This window comes from Anopheles moucheti, chromosome 3 (genome assembly GCF_943734755.1).
Source record: "Anopheles moucheti chromosome 3, idAnoMoucSN_F20_07, whole genome shotgun sequence".
Taxonomy (NCBI): domain Eukaryota; kingdom Metazoa; phylum Arthropoda; class Insecta; order Diptera; family Culicidae; genus Anopheles; species Anopheles moucheti.
Window position 1 is genome coordinate 45,907,995 of NC_069141.1, and position 9,352 is coordinate 45,917,346.

Below are 9,352 nucleotides of genomic sequence, written 5' to 3' on the forward strand. Positions count from 1 at the left end.
GAAACTGCAATTAGGACTCCTCCGCCTCTCTTCTTCAAGCTATTAACAGCAGAGCGATCGGTTCGATATATTGCATATGTGCCATCAAACGCTTATTGCGGACTAGGCGGTACTATTATGAACGAAAACGAACATGTTTCTGTCGTTTCGTTTCGGGGGACTTTCCTAGTAGTTTGGTTGTCTGTGTGTGTTCCTCACACTCAAAAGCGGGTTTTAGCCGATCGATTGAAATCGATTCATTTCTATCTTTTATTTGAAGTATAAAAAATTTTCTGCACCTTCGAATCACGGTATAGGGACCTTCATAGGGAGCCTGAAGTCCAGTCTTGACCTTGTCAACCCTGACAAATATGTTACTTGTCTACAATTTTCTAGAGCTTTAGGTTTGTAGTTGGTTACATTATTTTTGTTCTTGGGACTCGATGGTTCTACTGATTTGAATGCTTTTTTCAAATCAACGATCAAATCAGTTGTATCATCATTGGTTTTGTCGCTTGATGGTACGAAAACTTCTGAAGGTAATCGGAGACTCTGACCGTAGACCATTTCTGCTGGCGATCCTCTGATCTCATCTTTATAAGAGAGACGAATGCCAAGAAGTATTAATGATAATCGAACTGTCCATCGTGGTGAGTCCCCTCTAGCTCTTAAGGCTTCCTTCAGTTGACGGTGAAAACGTTCAACCATACCGTTGGCCTGTGGATGATATGCGGTAGTTGCAATATGGTGTGTACCCATTAGTTTGGTCAACTCCTCGAACAATCTTGAGGTAAATTGTCTTCCTCTATCTGTCGTTATTCTTAACGGACATCCAAACCTGGACACATACTTCTCCACCAACGTTTTGGCAACAGTAGCCGCTGAGATATTAGTTAGAGGATAACACTCTGGCCATCTCGTGAAGCGATCTACTATTGTCAATAGGTATGTTTTGTCATCAGATGGAGGTAAAGGACCAACAATGTCCATGTGAATATGGTCAAACCTTCTTTTTGGAAGTGAAAACGATTCCAAAGGTGTTTTTGTGTGTCGAACTACTTTAGCTTTTTGGCAAACAGAACATGCACGAGTCCAATTGGCCACATCTTTATTTATTGCTGGCCAAAAATATCGATCAGTCATCATTTTCCTAGATGCTTTTATGCAAGGATGGCAGACGTTGTGCACACCGTTGAATGTTTCCTTACGTAAGGATTTTGGGACGTACAGTCTATTTCTTCCCGTTGAGACCTCAAAATCTAATCCTGTTTTGCTTAGCAATAGCTTATCAAGTTTATAAGAAGAATTTTTATTTTTCTCGTCCTCCAATATTTGTTTTAACTGTGCATCATTATGTTAGCGTTCAGAGAAAATTTTGTAATCTAAATTACTAACTGAATCCGTTTCTGCCACACGCGAGAGAGTATCTGCAACTTTGTTACTGTCTCCTTTTATGTAACGAATGTCACTTGAAAACTGAGAAATGAAATCTAGATGACGATTTTGTCGAGGCGATTTTTCAGCTTTTGACGACATCGCTGTGGTGAGTGGTTTATGGTCAGTATATATCGTAAATGATCTGCCTTCCAAAAAATGTCTGAAATGCTTGATGCTCAGCACGATTGTTAATAATTCTCTATCGAACGTAGAATATCTTTGTTCGGTTGGAGAGATTACTTTAGAGAAGAATGCCAATGGTTGGCAACTCCCTTGATACAGCTGTTCCAGTACAACTCCCACGGCGAAATTGGACGCATCCGTGGTTCAAGAATAAACTGCATCGGTCCTAGGGTGTGACAGTATCGTAGCTTTTGCCAGGTCCGACTTGATTTGATCAACCGCTTTGTCACATTCCTCCGACCAATCGAATGTCTTTAATTTTTTACAACCGTGCTGTGCTATCAAGTTGTACAATGGTCTCAACGTATTAGAAACGCTCGGTAAGAAACGGTGAAAATAGTTAACCATTCCCACAAATCGTTGTAATTGTTTAACGGATTTCGGCGTTGGAAATGATTTTATCGCCTCTACCTTATCCACACACGGAATGATTCCGACAAGTGCCAACGATCCTGTGATCGTTAAATTTGTAGTCGATATCCAATTTTTCTATTTCCTGTATGAAGCCGTTTATGGCTATTTGCAGGTTTTTGTTGAGTTCTTGTTCATTGGCTCCACTACTCAATATTACAAAATCGTCTTCGTATTGAATGATGGAGTTTCTTGGGTGTGTTTTTTATGGTGTCATGAATGTCCTTTGCTTATATGTTGAAAAGAGTGAATGACATGTAATCTCCCTGCGGTAGCCCGTCTGTTAATAGCATTTTTTCTGTTTTTTTTATTACTTACTACAGCAGCTCCCTCCGCTTTAAGCTAAATTTCGGACCGAACGCTTTGGTGTATATCGCTAGATGGTGCTACAGCCACACTAAACATAGATCTTGAAACTCTACAAGAAATCCGGTGGCTAGGGAATGATGTGCAGAACAGATATGGCAGAAGACGCTTTCTTCAACATCAGCCTTATCAGCCTACCGTGACAAGGACGAACAGGAGAAGGAACTGTTTTGCGACCGCCTCACAAAAACCATTGCCTAGTGTCCAATGTATGTCCATAACATCATCCGGAACCCTAGTTCAGTTTGCAGCAGCAAAAAATCTTGTTATTGGAAGCACAAAATTCACCCGACGGGATATCCACAAAGCCCGGTGAGTTACCAGTAATCAGAACAACCATGTCTTAATAAGCCGCTGAAAACAATTGAGCCTGTTGAACATAAGCACATATCGAGGTGCCAATATCAATTACAATCACTATTTGGTTGACCTAGTAATACGTTGTATAATCACTCGTTTCCGCGCTAATTAGAGTAAAGTAAACACGTAACGTGGATTCTCTAAAGGACAGTAATGTCCAACAACCATTCACAACCGCTCTACTACGTGAAAATTAATACACAACTACGAGCAAAAGATGGAGCACCCTAAAAACGAATATCATCAACTGTGCCAATGTCACAATCCCACCACGTCGGGCAACATCAGATCTGGCCGATTCGACAAAGAATGTATACAAGTGACCGAACATAAGAACAGCGAATATCGAACAATGCAGCAACGGCATAGAATGCGGGCATGTGAAGAAGAATATACACGGCACAGGCGGGAGGAAAAAAAAGTTCACCGCACCAAGAAACAACTCTGGGAGGAACAGCGAGTGCAGGAACTTCAAGCTAGTGATGTGCGGGTCGACCCGAACCTACCGACTCGAACTCGCTCCACCCACGGGTCGGAGTCGCTTATGGCTGCTTGCACCCACGGGTCGAACTCCGACCTAGTGAACCCGTTGCACCCACGGGTCGGAATCGATTCCGATGGGCTCGCACCCGACTCCGGGTCGGGTCGTAAAATGAATCGTATGACTCACCACTACTTCAAGCCATCAGAGTGCGTTATAGACTAGAAAGAAAGTTTTACCAAGCGATAGTATGTCATCGAAATAACTTCAGACTCACAGTGACCTGTTGTCGCATTATGGAATTATGAAAATCCGGTCAGCTACCTATGTATGGCTATGGGCTATGTATTTTGATTATTTTTGAGGTATGAAATAGTGAATCGATGACTTTTAATTGGAAACTTGCTATCATCTACCCTATATACAAGTAGAAAGATAAGACTCAGTAGGGTAGATCCAGTGGGCAAAAATGTATGCAAACATACCGTTTCTTCCAGTTTCATACCCCCCATTGTCCACAAATTTTTGGTTTGCATATAATTTTGTCCATAGGGGAGTACAGCACTTACAGGGGTATTACAGTGTAGAATACCGCGAAAATATACATAGATCCCAAAATATACAAGATACAAGAAATACAAGATTATCTTGTCCCATTCGTTGACATTGTAGTTGGAAACTACCAGAGAGAATTTCGAAACGAAAAATCATCCACTGATCAAATCTTCACGACGCGGCAGATCTTGGCGAAGATAACGGAGCAGCAGCTGCACTCCTTCCATCTCTTCATCGACTTCAAGGCCGCATACGAAAGCATAACTAGAGTAAAATTTTACAACGCAATGAGGTCGAACTTATCGGACTAGTAGAAATGACAATGACCAACCTATATGCCGGGTGATGATGGATGGAAAACTCTCAGGACCCCTTGCTACTATCAAAAATCTGCGCCAAGGACTCGGAGGTGGAAACTTTGGATACCATTTTCTTTAAGTCAGTCGAAATCCTGGAATACGCTGATGACATACAAGTTACCGCATCGCATACGATCGTATAGTATTATGTTAGTATTAAGTATTTTATCTATGTATTAGTTCTCGTTAATTATAAGGTGCGTATCATTTATAATAAAACTTTAGTCGATAAGCAACCACCAGAGTATGAAGACTCGTTAACTGGCGCCCGAATCAAGAAGAGTGAAGAAGTTGATCTGCGGTGCTGTAGCGCAATTAGGTGCGCTGATCGCTTTTCGGAAGACCGATAACCAAAAACGACGATAACGACTCTCACAGTATCCTGGAGATCTAACAATTTCCTGTACGTGTAAGTATAGTGAAAAAGAAAAAATATAGTGTTCGCAAAAACCAGGAGAAATGGAAACTAATATGGAAGAAATAAATATGTTTCTAGAAATGGGCAAAGTTCCCGATATAAAAATGTTACCGGAATATAATGGTAACGCTTGTTTCCGCGAAAAATAAAAGAAAGGTACACGACAAACACGAGGTAAACAATTAGCGCGAATCGGGCTGTATAGGATCGATGCGAGACCTGGCGATCGATCGCCGCGAAGCAGCCTAACGAGAGAGCGCAAGCGAGTTGGGACCAGTCTCATTGGCGAACTCGTACAGCTAACATCGCGCGCGATCAGAACAAACAAAACTACAATTACTAATACAATGAAATAAAGTTCACTCTCATGATAATACTTAAAAAACATTTGGTCCTTCGAACCGGATCACAGTATCTAGTGCTGACGATACTGTGGTAGTGGTGCTGATCCCAATATCTATAGCTGACGATATGGGGAGAGAGTGAAGTTTGAGTGCGTATCACAATATCTATTGCAAACGGTTTGTGATAGATTGTAGTTCGAACACTAATCGCAGTGCTTATTGCGGACGGTGCATCGTTGTCGTACAAAATTCGGGACTAGTGCGGACGTCGCTGTAATTTTGTTACGAATAAACTAAAACAATGCCTATCATGGCGTCACCAACGAGGAAGAGTGGTGAGGAAGCAGACGTCCAAGTAGCAGTGGAAAAATTTGAGACCTCTGAGGCGTTCAGAGGGTTTGGTGCAGAAAGTGTAGAACTGGCCGAATCGGAACGTGTGCGAAGCCATGTAGTGCGTAAACTAACGCGTTTGGAAAAAGTGTTAAAAGAAAATGACACAGTACACCTTACGGATCTTAAGGCATACGGTACTCGTCTTAGTGAAATCAGAGCGGATTATGAAAAGATCCATCTAAAAATGTTAGATGAAGTAGATCCGATTGATATCGAGACAATAGACAATGACTATGCGAAATTCGAACGAAAGCACTTGGACATTACGTGCTATCTGAATCAGCGTATTTCAGAAGTGGAACCAAAGATGCATACATGGAAAAAAGAAGCTAACGAGACAGGACTTACATCGCGAGTAAAGCTTCCAGAAATAAAGCTACCGAATTTTGATGGAAGTATCCAAAAGTGGACAGCATTTAGGGATGCTTTTAAGTCGCTGATTGATTCATCAGCAAAACTCAACGACGTTGATAAATTTACGTATCTGTTATCATGTCTTTCTAACGAACCTAAACGAGTGATAGAGGTAATCGACGTTACCGCAGCTAATTACAGCTGGGAGCAAATAAAATAGCATAATAGCAGTAGCCTGGGAGCTATTATGTAATCAATATGAGAATAAATATCGCATAGTGAAGTCCTACATCGATGCTATCTTTGCTATTCGCCCCATACGAAAGGAGTGCCCCAAGGGCTCAGCAAATTTGATCGACGAATTTGAGCGTAATCTCAAAATGCTGCAGAAGCTTGGAGAAAACACGGAAAATTGGAGTACAGTGATGGTTTTTCGGCTGACGTCGCGGTTAGATCCTGTTACTCTACGAAACTGGGAAAACCATAAGAGATCAACAGAAGTGCCCAAATATGAGGATTTAATCCAGTTTTTGCGTAGCCATGGTCACATGTTAGAATCAATATCGACTGTGAATCCACGAGTAAGCGAAGCATCATCATCAGGTTCACAACACAAGGCAAAAACAAATAAGATCCCAGCTACCTATTCCACTGTATCGCTTCAGGAAAAAAGTGTCCGTTTTGCGCAGAAACAAAGCACTCACCGTACAAGTGCCTAACGTTAAAGAGATTAACGGTGACCGAGCGAAAGGAGTTAGTGAAAAACAAACAACTCTGTTTCAATTGTTTAACGGCAAATCACTCTTATCGTAACTGTTCATCTGGAAACTGTCGTGTATGTGGAAGAAAACTCTATACGATGCTTCACGAGGCCAACCCAAGTGCGGCAATAGGAAGTGAAAATGACAACGAACCAGTTTCATTCACTCCATCCAGACATCAGACCACAGAATCTGCAAACCCTACCAGTAATACGAATTGAATCTTGCATACAGAGCATTTCTAAATGAATACCTGCATTTAGAACACATGAAGGAAGTTACAACCAACGATAAGCCACACGAAAAAGCTTATTATCTACCCCATCATGGAATATTGCGACCAGAAAGCTCCACCACAAAACTGAGAGTTGTATTCGATGCTTCCTGCCCATCAGATTCTGGAGTATCATTGAACAACGTACTGATGATAGATAGGTCCAGTAATACAAGACGACCTTATGAGCATAATACTACGGTTCCGAACTCATCGATATTTCTTCACAGCAGATATCGAGAAGATGTATCGCCAGATTCTGATTGACGAGAAAGATCAACCACTACAGAAAATTCTCTGGCAAGTTAAACCGGACGAAAAGATACGAATCTTTCAACTGAGAACAGTGACGTACGGAATATCGTCAGCGTCGTATTTAGCAACTCGCTGTTTGAAACAACTAGGAAAGGAAGGAAAGGTATCTCATCCGGATGCAGCAAAAATTCTTGCCACTGATTTTTATATGGACGACATGCTGTCGGGGACAAACTGCATTAAAAAGGGCCAACAAATCTGCGAAGAACTGATCAACTTACTACAAACAGCGGGCTTCAACTTAAGAAAGTGGTCATCTAATTCTTCAGAGATATTGGAACAGATTCCCTCGCATCTACGAAATGATCGAACAGTCTTGATGCAACATCCCGATCTATTAAAACCTTAGGTTTGAAATGGAATATAATCACAGACAGTTTCCATTTTGATGTTCCTAAATGGCACAAAGGTCCAGTAATCACAAAAAGAATTGCAGTATCCGACGCTTCCAAACTATTCGACCCATTAGGATTTGTCGGTCCGGTTGTCTTGATAGCGAAACTATTTCTACAAGATTTGTGGAAATTGAAAACTGAGTGGGACGAAGTATTGACCGAATCGCTTACACAACAATGGATAGAGTTTCGAAACAGTCTATCGACACTAAAACAGATCACAATACCTAGATGGGTTATACCGATAACTCTACCTAAACACATCGAACTACATGGATTTTGCGATGCATCCGAACGAGCCTACGGGGCTTGTATTTACCTGAGAGCTGTTAACGAGCACGATGCGAGCGTACAATTACTAGTAGCAAAATCCAGAGTAGCGCCTATAGGCAACTCCAAGTACCAGAAACAACTAAGCTTGCCTAAGTTGGAGTTATCAGCAGCTCTTCTGTTAACACATCTGTATCAAAAAACTAGAGAATCATTGAGCATTATTCATCTGCAGTCAACGTTCTTCTGGTCGGATTCAACTATTGTGCTTCATTGGTTAGCAAGTCGAAGTGGAAAACCTTCGTCGCAAATCGGGTTTCCGAAATTCAGCGTGTAACGAAATCCGCCAGCTGGAACCATGTTCCTGGTTGTGAAAATCCAGCTGATCCAATTTCTCGAGGGTTAAGTGCTGATCAGCTAATCTCATCTGAAATTTGGTGGCGAGGACCGGAATAGTTAAAGCAACCATCAGTACAGTGGCCGTAGCAACCTGCTAACCTAGAAGAAGGATTTTCAACGGTAGTCCTCGAAGCAAGGCCAACATGTAACGCTATCGCGTCGGTATCAACAAACATGATTTTTGCTCTAAAATCATCGTTAATAAGGCTACAAAGATTAGTCACCTGGATGTTGCGCTTCAGCTACAATGTCAGAACATCCAATAAAAAGCAAAGACGAACGGAAGCGCTAACTTCGAAGGAATTAGAAAAGGCGTTATCTTGTATAGTTAGGCTGGCGCAAAAAGATGGCTTTCAGCAGGAGTATAAGCAGCTGATAAAAAACGGAGAAGTATCTTCGGGATCCAAACTGAAGTCCTTATCCCCAATTTTGATTAACGGTATTATCTGAGTTGGTGGACGATTACGACAAGCCAAGATACCTCTAGACCGAAGACATCCGATGATCCTATCAGCGAATCATCCATTCAGTGACTTAGTGGCGAGGCACTACCACTCCAAAATGCTACATGCTGGGCCACAATTACTTGTTTCCAGTATCCGTGAAAGATTTTGGCCGATCAAGGTTCGTAATTTAGCGCGGAAAACGGTACATTCCTGTATTCGCTGTTTTCGCTGTCGACCTACCATCCAAGAACAAATCATGGGAGACCTACCTATCGAGCGAGTATCACCCTGCTTGCCGTTCGTACACAGTGGTGTCGATTTTTGTGGGCCTATCATGTACAAACACCCACAACGGAAGGCTCAACCAATCAAAGGGTATGTAGCAGTTTTCATCTGTATGGTGGTGAAAGCAGTGCATCTTGAAATGGTAGGAGACTTAAAAACCGAAGCCTTCATAGCAGCGCTGAGAAGGTTCATCACTCGAAGAGGAAAGCCGACAACTATTCAGTGCGACTGTTAGGACCATCACTGGTGGTTGGGCCATCACTAGTGTTGGGGGTCATCTTCGCAAGTAATTAGGGTATATAAGGATAGGGAAAGGATCAATCATTCTCTTTTTGTGACGAATCCAGGAGGTGACAATTTGTGGAGAAATAAAAAATAAAATTCACAACGTAGGGAAACTCTAACCAACATTTGGTACCGTGGGACCAGGATTCAGAGCAAAAGTGTAGCAGTTTAACAAACAATGAAAGACACTATTCTTAGTGAAGACGATTTCTTAGGATTCGGGTCAGGGAGTAGTACGGAGATCGAAGATCCGAAGATGGAAGGAGTTACTTCGGAACAGAA